The sequence below is a fragment of the Lissotriton helveticus genome, chromosome 7 (assembly GCF_964261635.1).
Source record: "Lissotriton helveticus chromosome 7, aLisHel1.1, whole genome shotgun sequence".
NCBI lineage: Eukaryota > Metazoa > Chordata > Amphibia > Caudata > Salamandridae > Lissotriton > Lissotriton helveticus.
The window spans coordinates 1,678,674,565-1,678,687,622 of record NC_136068.1 but is presented as its reverse complement, the minus strand read 5'-3'; the positions used below and the strand labels follow the sequence as shown (position 1 = coordinate 1,678,687,622).

Below are 13,058 nucleotides of genomic sequence, written 5' to 3'. Positions count from 1 at the left end.
TTTTCAGCAGAATCCAATGTTTGCCTTATTTCCTTAGAAGCAGTTTTTAAGGCTAGTTCAGTGCTGTGTTGGCTTCAAAAAGTCATTTTGTGTAGCATCTAAAAGAGTATGGTTATCAATGAAAGATGTGAACTCTGAATTGATAGCCTTCTTTATCGTTTTACAGGAAAGGGAAGCCAAGGCTTTGGCCTATAGTTTGGTTGGGTCACTGCTATCCAGGTTGGATTTTTTTCACAAGCAGAAGAATAGAGGCCATCTTCCATTTTGTTTTAAAATAGCATTTACTGAACATCTTGTTAAAGATGTCGCCCATGTGTCTAGCAATAGCATCCGTCGTCAGTTGGAAGATCTTAGGAAGGCAGGGATCAAGGCGGGAGCCAAATCTAATTTAGCTGAGTATAGGCTGAAATCTGTCTTCTGAAAGAGGGTTAAATGCCTGTTAGGTGATGGAACTGCTAACGAGAACAAACAAGGCTTGAGAGTATTAGTATTTACTATCATGTCAATATAATTTGAGGATGAAACCTCCATCTGAGTTAATAACGTATCCTCAGCTCCGATTGATGAGAACATATTATAGACAATTTGAACATATTAAGAGTTCTAAGATCAACGATATCGAATTAACAAAAATATTAGGGTAAATGCAAAAGGTTTGGGGTGACCCTGAAGAGAGGACCAAGTCAAACATGTATGCAGGCAAAAAACCACATACATCTTCTGGACTTCATTTTTGTTCATTGAATTTTTAACTATGTATTGATAGAAGGTAACTTTAACATTTTCATTTCATTCCATGCACATTGTTAGCTGTAGTTTTAAGAAAATAGCATTTTTATGTTAACCACCCCATAGTAAACATGTAGCTTGAAAGTACATACATGTTAACATATGTAGTATGATCCTATTTTGATTCGTAGGTGAGTCTAAAGATATGTAGAAAAGACTCAGGACCATATTCACAAAGGGCTTATACATGCATGGTGGAGGCCCCACAGTTGTGGGGGAGTCTCCGCACTCAGAGCAGAATCTGCACAGTGAGTATTCACATTGCGTAGATTCCACCCAAGAGTGGCGACTCCCCTATGACGGCGGAATCTCTGCCCCGACCACAGAGGCCCTTTGTGAATCATGCCCTCTTTTTTCCACCTTGTGGTTTATAATGTCACCAGCACTCCTCAAAATCAGATTGGAACATATTATACGGTTACCCATATCTTTGCAATAAAAGGACACATAATGGAAGTGGCAATAACATTTCTGTATGACATGTTAAGTCTAGCTCTCCATTGAATCTGCAGGAACGTTTCAAGAAAAATGCTTATTGAATTTGAGTTTGATATGATAACATTTATGCAGATCTAACGATGGGTATAAAAAAAAAGGGGGGCAGTCAAAATAGTGACATTCCCATTTTATATTGCACAGAAATCACAGCTGGATGGAATTGCACAGAACATGTTTTAATGTACTTTGGGGTAAATCTGTTCATGTTTCTGAAGCTATTAGGCCCTGCTGACATGCATCTCTAATTGTGCAGCTGCATACCCACCAGGTAAAAGCATCAGGTTTCTATAAATCTTTTAAGGAGGGACATGTTTTTTTTATATCAGACTCGACTAAAGCCGTGGCAAAGCTTTCTTGAGCATACATTCACCACAGGAATCCAAAATCAAACATAAGGCATTTTTTGAGCTGTCATTCACTTATTACGCAGTGAGTTCTCGGACACAAGTTCTATTCTCTGCCTATAATGCATGCTGAGGTGAGCAGTACTGGCAATTGTTTTGTTTATTATTATAGAGGCGTGTCTCCCGGCAGTCAAGGGAGTCTCTGAATTTTCCAGCATTGACTGGCTACTCCCAGAGATGTGTTTGCCAAGCCACCTTACTCAAATTTGCTTGAAAATGCACCATTTTCCCACTCTTTTTTCAAAATTTTCCTGGGGGGACAACCCCTCGAACCACCCGTAGGTGGTTTATGCACGCTCGTTCGCCACAGTGTAGTATTTACGCCTCACCACTTTCAAATGTCACCAGCAACCACTGTTCTATTGGATATAATGGACTCAAAATGCAGTAGACAGGGTATCCTTCACGCTTGTGATGGAGTAACCCATTCCACCAAATTCTAAAGCAGATCATTGCTATACCTTGTAATCCTGCATCAGTGTGTATTGTTTGATAGACAGGTTCTTAAAACCCTACACCTGAGCAAACAGTCATCATATTTGTACTTAATAAAATGAAGAACAATACAATTAAAAGAAAAGCAACCATGGCATCTGTTAGTCTCATTAATGCCACAATGTAAAGAAAGATCCAGGGGCACTAAAAGAACTGTAACTCATCTCTGCAAGACTCATTCAGCTAGATTCATTATAGTCCCGTTTTGCGAGTCCTTAATAGCGATTATTAAGGAATCGCTATTAAGGACTTGCAAAACGGGATTCATGTAGGAATGGCACAAAATATAGCGATTCCTACATAGGAATAAATGGGGAGTTATTCCTTATTTGCGATTAGCAATTTGCTAATCGCAAATAAGGATGCGATTTCAAGGGTGCCAGGGGTGTCCAAAAGACACCCTCTAGCACCCCTGAAATGCAAATTTACACAGGTGTTGCGCACACACATGTCCAAAGGACATGTGTGTGTGTAACATGCAACTGAGAAAAATGCACTAAAGTGCTTTTTTCTTTTTTTCCGCTATTTACCACAAAGTCAGACTTCGTGGTAAATAGCGGCCAAAAATTGCGAATTCGCAATTTAAAATTGGTTAATGAATTGCATTTAAGGAATCTCAAATAGAGATTCCTTAAATGCAATTCCTCGCAAATATGCGATTTCGCAAATAGCGATTTTTGCATTTGGGATGATGAATCCCAAATGCAAAAATTGCGCTCGCAAAGGGCCAGATTCTGAGAATCTAGCCGTCTGCGAGCCGATTTTTCGTTCATGAATCTAGCTGATTGTCTCTCTTCCTTTCTATCCCTCTTGTGGACGTTCTCCTGTAAATGTACTACTTCTATGTATTGGAAAACATATTTTGAATATAGTCGGTTTACTAAATACTGCTACGTATTTTGAAAGTTCATGAGAGCAAATACAGTTTTGATATTTCTTTGAGGCGTAAAATTATTATTTTTTCTTAGTATGAGTTTTCTCAATGGACGTTCTGTGCTGATGTGCAGAGGGGAATCATCTCATCGGAGCCTCATGTCCGCTGCCCTAAAGCTTTTTTTTTTCCAATGCTTGTTTTACTTTATTGTTCTTTTTCTAATTTCAACATGTTGTTATTGTCTTTTTTTTAAAAAACCTGCAATACATACAACATAAACCATACAGTCCTCGTAGTTTTCTCGTTAGGAACAGACCTGCACCCTTGGTAATTCTGAAGAAGGAAACAACGGAGGAAAGTGTATCCAGGGCTGCAGTACGTGACTTCCTTCTTGACCAGCAGCTGCTGCAGTGGTGGGTGATGAAAACCAGCTCCTTAATACTCACTTACTTAACGAGGCAAGTGAATTTAGTCCGACTGAAGGAAAGCCGTGATGCTGGGACAGACAGGATCTGTGGTGAGGGCAATAATGTTTGCATCATTAGTCATAACAACCCTAAAGGCCGAGGCCCAGCAGTACATTAATGATGCTTGTCTAGGTTTGTGCCAGTGATTCATAAAACACAAATCCCCATTAGGAAATTAGCTGTTATACTCTGTTTCCACACAAAGGTGGAGATGGACTTATTTCCTGTTTTCCAAGCCCCTCCCCTTCCTCAATGGCTAAGGCGCCACAGGATGTGAGCAATTTATGAACAAGACTGCTAGGTGCACAAAAACCTGGGGCCTTATTTATGAAAGCCTTGCGCCACAGGTGCGTCACTTTTTCCCATGTTAAAAGTGACGCACCGGCGGCGCAAAGCCTTCATAAATAAGGCCCCTGGCCTCAGCTTTCTCATGCATGTCTCAAGGACGCAATGTTTCATTTCTGAATCAGCTTAAATGAACATGCATTCAGAATATCTATTGATCTCTCCTGCACATCTTACTTTCTACCCAATAGCAAGAATTGCCTATGCACACATGAACAGTAATCATAAACATTCACATTGTAAACATGAAGAAAGAAAAAGTATGAAAGCAAAGACAGCAGTAATCGTTGATTCCTTAAACTTTAGATTATTTGCAGATTTGTAATCGTTCCAAAAGCCAGGCGACACGTGTTTCATCGCGTTTGGCACAGAGTTAACGCGACTCCTCAGGGCTGGAAAAAGATACAAAATATACCATGGAACATCTGATAAATCAAACATAATCATTTCTAGCATCAACAACATCTAAAATACCAAGTGCATCAGAGCATAAAACAATGGTGCTCAGTGAATGTGTTACATGTGGAAACAAGTTGGGCAAAAAGATGGTTAAGGCAACACAAGTAGTTCACACCGATCCTACATGTCTAAACAAGCACGTTGCATCTACGATATAGAGCTTCCCAACACTAACCAGTAGTGAGGACATTAATCACCCTGGACACACCCGTGTTACATGCAACGTAACGCGTGCCTCGAGCCTAAAAAAATAAAGTGATACATTTATCGCATGCTTCCCAAATGGAGAGCATCCTAAAAAATGACATACCTTTCGTTCGTGTCGCACAATCGGTAAATGTCTGTCAGAAAAATATAAAGAAAATAGAGAACAAAGGGAGGTCAGGAATATAAATAGGGACTGATACGTCTTACAAAAAATGCCCACTATCAAAAAATATATAGGCGCAGGACGTGTGAATCAAAAAATGCTAATGTGGCTCACCGCTCCACCGGTTATAATTCCGACCCGGCGGGGCCAGTGGTCATCAGTAATCGAGAGAAGATCAAGTAAGCTTCCAAGTCTAAAATGTCTGCATAAGGGGCGGGGACAAGGATACAGAAAAAAGAAAAAAACGCCCAATCAGCTTTAAATACAGCTGGTGAATTCAAGCCCCAATCCCTCGTTAAAAACGGCTGTTCGATCGTGTTAGGTTTAAATTCCTTCCGTAGCACAATATATTTGTCCACTTGGAAGTCCGTTAAAAATGAGGCACATCTGTGAGTAGTAGTTGTAACTGCGACTTCGAGTACATAGACGCTCTGCAAAAAATAAGCATATGAAACTACATGAAGTCAATGGCACTCTTGTGCATGACTCCAAGATTAAATGTAGACTTTCTATCAGGTCTAACTAAAAACAACAGACCATAATATCCCCAGGCACCCAGTACATATGGTCAGAAAAACTGTTACCTTATGATGCTTCAAAATATTCCTATGACACCAGGGAACCTCGCGCCTTGCTGCAGTGGATGGCTTACAGCATGCGTAAATCTATTAGCGAAAAAAACCGCAGGGGCACATATTAAAAACACGTCCTGAATAGACCTTATCACACAACGCGCATATACTCTGAAAGTTGCTACTCACAATAGTAGAGATCAGTCCGTTCCGTGTCGGGTTCCTGTTTCACTGCCAACTGTATGTTGTGACATGTGACCGGAAGACCCAGACTTAAACGTTAACCCGGAGGAGGAGCCAAGACGGCATCCAAAATGGCAGCTTAGAAGCCCGGCTCCACCGCTCGCCCTCTCCCTCCCTAGCATCCTGTAATTTATCCTGAGTCTGCACCATACCCCCGCACGGCGGAGGTAGCACGATGCCCTCCCGTGCAACCTCGGGTTCGCGATCACCTCGGATGGCTGCGTAGCGTCGCCGCGAACAAAGCGGCCTGCGCCAGTCGTAAGCCCGGACCTTGAGCTGTGACGTGGCCGGGGTGGAATTGATCAACAGCGGATGCGGCCAGTGTAAAGGACCGGTTGACCTCCGCGGAGGTCGCTGTTTGTGGCTTTGTTGACGGACGCCAGCGGAGTGCGATGCTAGTGCTTGGGATCACATGGCACGCTTCTGACTGATTTTCTCTGCGTCGGAGCTCCAGAGACCAGATGTTATTTCAGCCGCCCACACTGAATATTGTGCTGTGCTGCCCGGGGTGTTATGGCCCTCAGTGAGATCGCCTGCCGGTCGCGGTAGGCGCTGGATTATGGATCCTCCCCTTGGCATGGCGGGTGAGAGGCTGATGAAGCTGCACTTATGAGGGTCCTACTTCACTCCGCTCCGGCCCCAACACGTTCTACCGGGTGATACTGAGACTCCGGACGCCTGCTACGATGTTTACTATCCTGCCTGGGGGGTTCCCGGGGGCAAGGAACGTTGCCACCGCTGACAGTGGAGAAAGGGAGTACACACTGAGAGATGTCCTTTTGGCTGTTAATGACTTTCACTCCTCCCTGAACTGTATGTTGTTGGCCCTCAATGAGTCGCTGGCGTCTATTGTTCCTGACATGGGACCTAGGAGCGCTGATGGGAATGCGATGGGTCGGTCGCCTGTTACTGCTCAGTTGTTTGCCACCGTGGATTCCTTGGGGCGTGAGATCCTGTATTTCAACTACAGTGAGCCTGCCGGCTTGCTTTGCGCGACCGACTTTCCTTCTGGATTTCCGACATATGTACTCGCCATCAAACAGTATCGCCGGGCCCTTTCACTATCGGACAGTGACTATTGGCGAAGGGGATTTGCTACTGTACAGCTGCCTTTGCTGAGCGCCTGGCTGGCTCCTGAGAAGCAAATTTGGTCACCGGGATTGCCTGCCTATGGAACTGCTGGGTCGGAGTGTTCGTCTACTTTTACTCGGACTGGCCAGGGATGAGCATCGCATGATTGTTTTACCGATTCGATGCCTTTGGTGATGACGCAGAACTTGGCTCGCTATTGTGATTGTGGGGGTGTGTAACCGACACATAATGATGGCTACCTCCCCTCTTGGGGAGCTTACACTCTCTTCTGGGAGGCGGTGGGGGGGGGGGGGGACAGGGGGCGGGTGCAGGGGTCCTCCTCCATTTTCTTGTAACGGGGTTTTAGTGCTTGGGGCGACAGGCATGCCTATAGGGGGGGGTGGGCCGTAGCCTTCTGCTGCTATGCAGGGTGGGGGATGGGATTTGTTTTCCTTCCTTTTTTGTTTCTATGGCCCTTCTTTTTCTCTTTCTTCTCGTATTTCTTCTTTGTCTTTTCCATATTTCGCTTGGGTGGGGGGTCCAGTCTTGTTCTTTTTGGGTCGGAATTTGGCGAGATGCACTTGCGTTTGTCTTATAACATCTGTTGACCCTGATGGGTGGGGCATAGGGTTGGCGCGTAGCTATTGTAAACTGACATATTCTGATTCGCACGAATTTCAGTTAACTCTCTTTTCACATTGGTATAGACGACGAATACCCTATTTTATGACTTGCTTCGAAATTGACTTTGCTTGACTGTATGTTCTCGGATCCTCCTTCCTATACTATAAAATGGAAGCCTCTCATATCCTGATATTTAATGGCCACGCACACATGTAACTCCTGTTCTTTCGATTTGCTATGATTTCGGCGCTAGCGATGCTGACTTGTGTTCTTTTATTCTGTATTGTTTTTTGATCCTAAATTGTGGCCGGCCTGAATGGTTGTAGGCCCATGCCTGTATTGGTTTTAAGTGCTATTTCTGAGGTTTCCCAAAAAAAACGAAAAAAAAAAACGTTAACCCGGCAATGAGAAAAACACACCCCAGGCCGGGAGACTAGAATGTGCACACCCGGAAATGGGGGATCACAATAATACCGCGGCCATATTCAAAGTGACCACATATCGCAAACGACTCGCATTAAGTTCTTCAAAAATGGCCAGAAGTCTGTGCCATAAAGATTCCTGATGTATCACATCCACAACTCGAGACACAGCAACGTTTTGGACAAGTACCCCAGTGTAAATCACCGCCCGGTGGCGCGACGTTCCATATCGTAGTCCTTCCTTTAATTATTAGCCATCATCCCAATGTGAAACGCCGCCCGGTCATGTGACATTCTATATTCCAGTCTTTCTTTCCAACAATATGATTCCTTATATGTTAATCATGGTCAATAGCTGTAAATATACAATTGTATTTCATTCTTAAAACGAAAATACGTCTTCTCGTCCTATTTCCATTCATATAGATTGTGTTGTTCCTCCATGTATATTTTTCTTAGCTACATAGCTAGTATACCATTTAATTTGTTCCACATGTCATGTAAGATTGTATCACATTTGAGACCAACAAATATATTTCCTTAGTACACAACCCCTGAGAACACTATACGGTATGCATCATAAACTGGTTACATAGTTCATTCAATATCAAATATAGTGCATAATATATGTACCCTCTAATAATAGCCTCATTAGAATAATCCAATATTTAGGGAAAAGCATGTCCAATGATGGTTAACAAAGAAATGATTCTATTTCTCCATCACAGAGAGTCTCATGATGCAAGTTTATCCTAACTAAAGTGTTATTCACAACTGGAAAACATATATCATCAGTAATTTCCTAAGTCCCCAAGAAATATTGCAGTTCCTGATCATAGTTTAGGCCCTCACCCACAGTACGTAAACGTAGAATCCACATGGCTTCCCGGCGTCGCAGGTTCAGTTCCCTGTTGCCTCCTCTCACACTATTGGCTATTGTATTAATTCCAAAGAAGCGTACCTTCATGTCACCTTCTTGTGCATGACACGAGGCCATGTGCAATGCTACTGGATACCTAGGGTCCTGTTTTTGAATAGCCCTAATGTGTTCTATAATTCTATCTTTCAGTGCCCTGATGGTGCTGCCCACATAATATTTTCCACACGGGCATTCAATAATGTAGATCACAAATGTTGTGGTACAGTTAACATTCTGTCTAATTTCAAATAGCTCCCCATTTATACCTGTGAAAGTCTTAGTGCCATGTTTAGCCCACCTACATATTGAGCAGAACCCACACTTAAAGAAACCGGTACTCAGTTGCGTCATCCAGGTATTGACCTGGGTGCTTCTAGGAATCGTAGGGCTTAACCTGTTCTTTAACGTTCTCCCCCTCCTAAATGTAATCTGTGGTGAATCAGATACGAAATCTTGGATAGTTTTATCCGTTTTCAAGATATTCCAATGTTTGATGAGACTTTTACGTACTGTGTGATGTAATGAATTGAAATCAGTAACAAGGCGGACATGTTTTTCTCTGATTTTTATTGCTGTGTTCAGATTAAGTGTATCTGAGCGTTTAACCTTGTTAGCCTTCTTTCGTGCCTTCTGAAGTGTGGTATCAGAGTACCCCCTCCTTAGAAAACGACTTCTCATGTCGTCTGCACATTTGTTAAATTCCACATCCTCACTACAATTGCGTCTAGCCCTCAAAAACTTCCCATAAGGTATGGAGCATATTTGATGTTGTGGATGAGAACTGGAAGCGTGTAGAACCGCATTACAATCCGTGGTTTTCCTGAAAAGCCTGCTTTGCAATGTGTCATTAACAACATACAATTCCACATCTAAAAATTCAATCTTAGTGGTGCTATGTGCCATAGTAAAATTAATCTCCCAATTGTTATCATTCAGATGTTCGAAAAAGGCCATTAGCAATTCCTCTGTGCCAGACCAGAGCAGGATGCAGTCGTCAATATAGCGACCCCAAAAAATAATGGAGTCGATATATTGAGCCCCCTTGGGTCCCCAAATCAGGTCTGCCTCCAACGCCCCCATAAATAAGTTGGCAAATGAGGGCGAAAATTTCGAGCCCATGGCCACCCCCCTCTTCTGGCGGTACCACACTCGATTAAACATGAAAAAATTATTCTTAAGAATTAATTCCATCATGGTCGTAAGCATGACAGTGTGTTGCCACATTGTGGCTGGTCTGTTACAAAGCATCTTGCCCACTGCCTGTATACCCAATGTAGGGTTGATACTAGTGTACAATGATGTTACATCTAGCGTGGCCAAGATAGTGCACGGTTGCCAATTAACATCTGCCAAAGTACTCAGAATATGCTTTGTATCCTGTATGTAGGATGGTAAGTTCCGTATCAGATGGCCCAGGAAGAGGTCTACATATTCCGCCTACCTCTCCGTGGGCCCTCCAATACCGGATACAATGGGCCTGCCTGGTGGAAACGGGAGATGTTTATGTACCTTGGGCAAGGTGTAATGCCAAGGATAAGTCGGCCTAAAGACTTTTAGGTAGAGGTACTCCTCGTCGTTTAAAAGACCACACTGTTTCCAAGATAATAACTTGGCGTTAATACTAATAGTAAGTGGCCCCATAGGGTTGTATGTAAGTCTCCCATAACAGTTGAGATCTTCCAGCTGATTGGAGATCTCCACGTGGTAATCAACTGAGTTCATCACCACGACATTCCCCCCTTTGTCCGCTTCCCTTATGATAATATCTGGATTGTTAGACAAAGCCGCGAGTGCAGTTCGTTCCCCTTGTGTCAAGTTATCCTTGTACTTAAAGGCACGTCTGGTGTGGGTGGTGTTCAATTCATTCAAATCATTAACCACATGAGCGCTAGCGAAATTCTGCCCCTGTGCTCGTTTTTAAAAAAACCCATTATTCATGACGAGCTGGGCTCGTCATGAGCGTGCGAGGAGGCTACCTCATGACGAGCCCAGCTCGTCATGAGCGTCGAAGGGGTTAAGTACATGTTTGTAGAAGTCATCAATAGCATTGCCACCGGGGAGGGTAGGGATCCATTTGGATTTGGATTTGAGTCCACTGGCAATGCTAAGATCGGCCTCTATATTCAATTCATCAAGAAGTCTGTCCATATCATATGGTGCATCCTCCAAATCAGTTATTGACAAAAGTAAGTGTGTTGCTTGTACATCTTTTATTGATAAAGCATTAGAATCAACCAAAACAGGGATGTTTTTCGATATACTGTTAGTATTTTCTTTGTGCGCATAAAGTTTTTTCAATTTAAGAAGTCTGACGAATCTAAACAGATCAATCTTAGATTGACAAATATCGCCCGTGGTGTGGGGATTAAAGTTGAGGCCCCTACTAAGTAACGAGGTCATATCGTCAGTCAGGACTAAAGTTGAGAGGTTAATCACCTGGACTTCTGTCTCTGGTGGAGTCAGTTCTTGTTCACTCCCGACCTCAGTTTTCTCCGGTAATCTTCCGGGTTTGGTCCCCCTGCCCCTGCGGGTTTTGGATCTAATTTTCCCTTTGGCGGTAGTGCCCTGTTGCCTCTTCTTATGCGCTATACCTCGAGTAAAAAAGCAGAGTTACCCTGGGCTAGATTATCAGAGTTGTCAATATCAGACCCATTGGTGCTATTCACACTCAATGACGTGTTACTAGACGATATGGAACTGACATCAATGGATCGTGTCAGATTCGTGTTATTATGTGTGGTGTTGGGTATTAATGCATCATATTTTTGAGCATATGTAAAGATCCTACCCTCTTGATAATCAAGCTCATCCCTCCTGAGCTGCCCAAAACTGATATGATTAATTGTATCACTCTGAATGTTTCTAATGGCATGTCTTGCTGTGCGTGGGCGATGACTGTTAACTGTTAAAATTGGAGCTAGGGCTTGTGTCAATAATGCTGCCTGCTGAGGAATGCTGCCAGTGATAAACTTGAGTGCTTTTCGTGCTTTGAAGAAATCTGTTCTGCATAGAAATGGACCACACTTGTTCCCTGAATAGAAAATGCAAGTCAAGAGAAAATTTCAACAAGCCATCCTCTAAAGTGGAATAACCAAGTGGGCGCCAATTAGGCACCTGGCTATACAATTTACAATAATGAATGAGCAAAGAGTTTGAAGAATCCAAATCCGATGTGGTTAGTTATAAATATATTTAGTAAAAAGAAAATGACTAACAAAACTGTATGTAGTCACTGGACCATTCTAAACAATAGATGAAACCCACCACCCAGTGATCATTATCATATCTACCCTAAAATGTTCTTGTCCTGTATATGTTGGCAACTATGGCAGCATTATTCTTTTAGTATTCAAAGGTGTGTTAATTAATAGAATCTGAACAGATATTTGGTTTCTGAGGGCAGGTGGACTGTGCCAGATGAACAAGTCATCCATCCAAGAGAGTGAGCATCAGGGATGTTCAGAAGCACTAAAGGCAAATGTGGATTTAAGAATCACAAGTACTGGCAGGATGGGCCTGAATCAGTGATAGCCTAATGAACTAGACCAGTAGATATAAAGATGATTATCTTGCTGACTAGAAGCCAATAAAGTCTTACAACATTATAACTGCTGGTAGAGAAGCACAGAGAAGTAATGCTTTTTAATCTGAAAATCAGAAGGCAGCGTTGTTCCAACCGGAACATGATATCACACCAGAAAACCTTTCCAGGGCTGTGCCATGGAATACCAGGTCCCAGGATGCTAACATCAATGTGCCCTTTGACAACTATCACATTGCCTTAGCGGTGAATTTCGAGAAAATTGCACCCTTTAAAATTGCTAGGGAGACTTCTTCTAGGCCCCATGCCCCCCAGTACACCAATGACTTACGCCTGCTGAAGGCAAGATGTAGGAAATTGGACAGACGATGGAGAGGTGGAGTTTTATCGGCAATCAAAAAAAAGATGTGCACAACTCTTCCAAAGAGTTGTTCAAGGTGCACAATGACTTTTTTCACCCTCAGACATGTGGTTCTGTTATATAACATTGCATTATCTTTGCACACTCTTTGCCCTTATGCAGGACATCGAAAAAGATCAGGCAGCAGTGGCGGTCCTCTTGGACGCCACCAAGGCCTTTGATTCACTTGAGTGGGATTATTTGGCCAGTGGACTGGTGTGGATGGGTCCCCCTCCCCCTTCCTAGCTTGGATTCAGCTTGGATTCAGCTATTGTACACAAAGTCACAAGCCAAACTTTTTATCAATGGAATATGCTCCCTCAGGTTCCACATCACTAAAGGAACGAGGCAGGGGTGCCCGCTCTCCCCCCTCCTTTTCGCCCTGGCCATGAAGCCGCTGGCGACCAGGCTCAGGCACCATCACTGTTAGCATGCTCTCATATACCCACAAAGTCTCGTCTTGCTATACGCTGATGATCTCACTCTCTATTTACGCGACCCCGAGGAGAGCCTGAATCCCATATTGAGGGCATTCTTGCAGTTCAGGTGCTACTCGTGAGTAAAT

At 43.2% G+C, this 13,058-nt stretch overlaps 1 protein-coding gene across 3 annotated transcripts in view; it reads right to left on the bottom strand.

The window, feature by feature from the left end:
* LOC144767615 (putative methyltransferase DDB_G0268948) overlaps positions 1–13,058 on the bottom strand; it is a 460,480-nt gene that overhangs the window by 312,349 nt on the left and 135,073 nt on the right. For all 3 annotated transcript variants that reach the window (XM_078651018.1, XM_078651019.1, XM_078651017.1), the window contains one exon: positions 3,377–3,572. The gene's annotated coding sequence lies outside the window, so the exon portion shown is untranslated. The remainder of the gene's footprint in view (positions 1–3,376; positions 3,573–13,058) is intronic.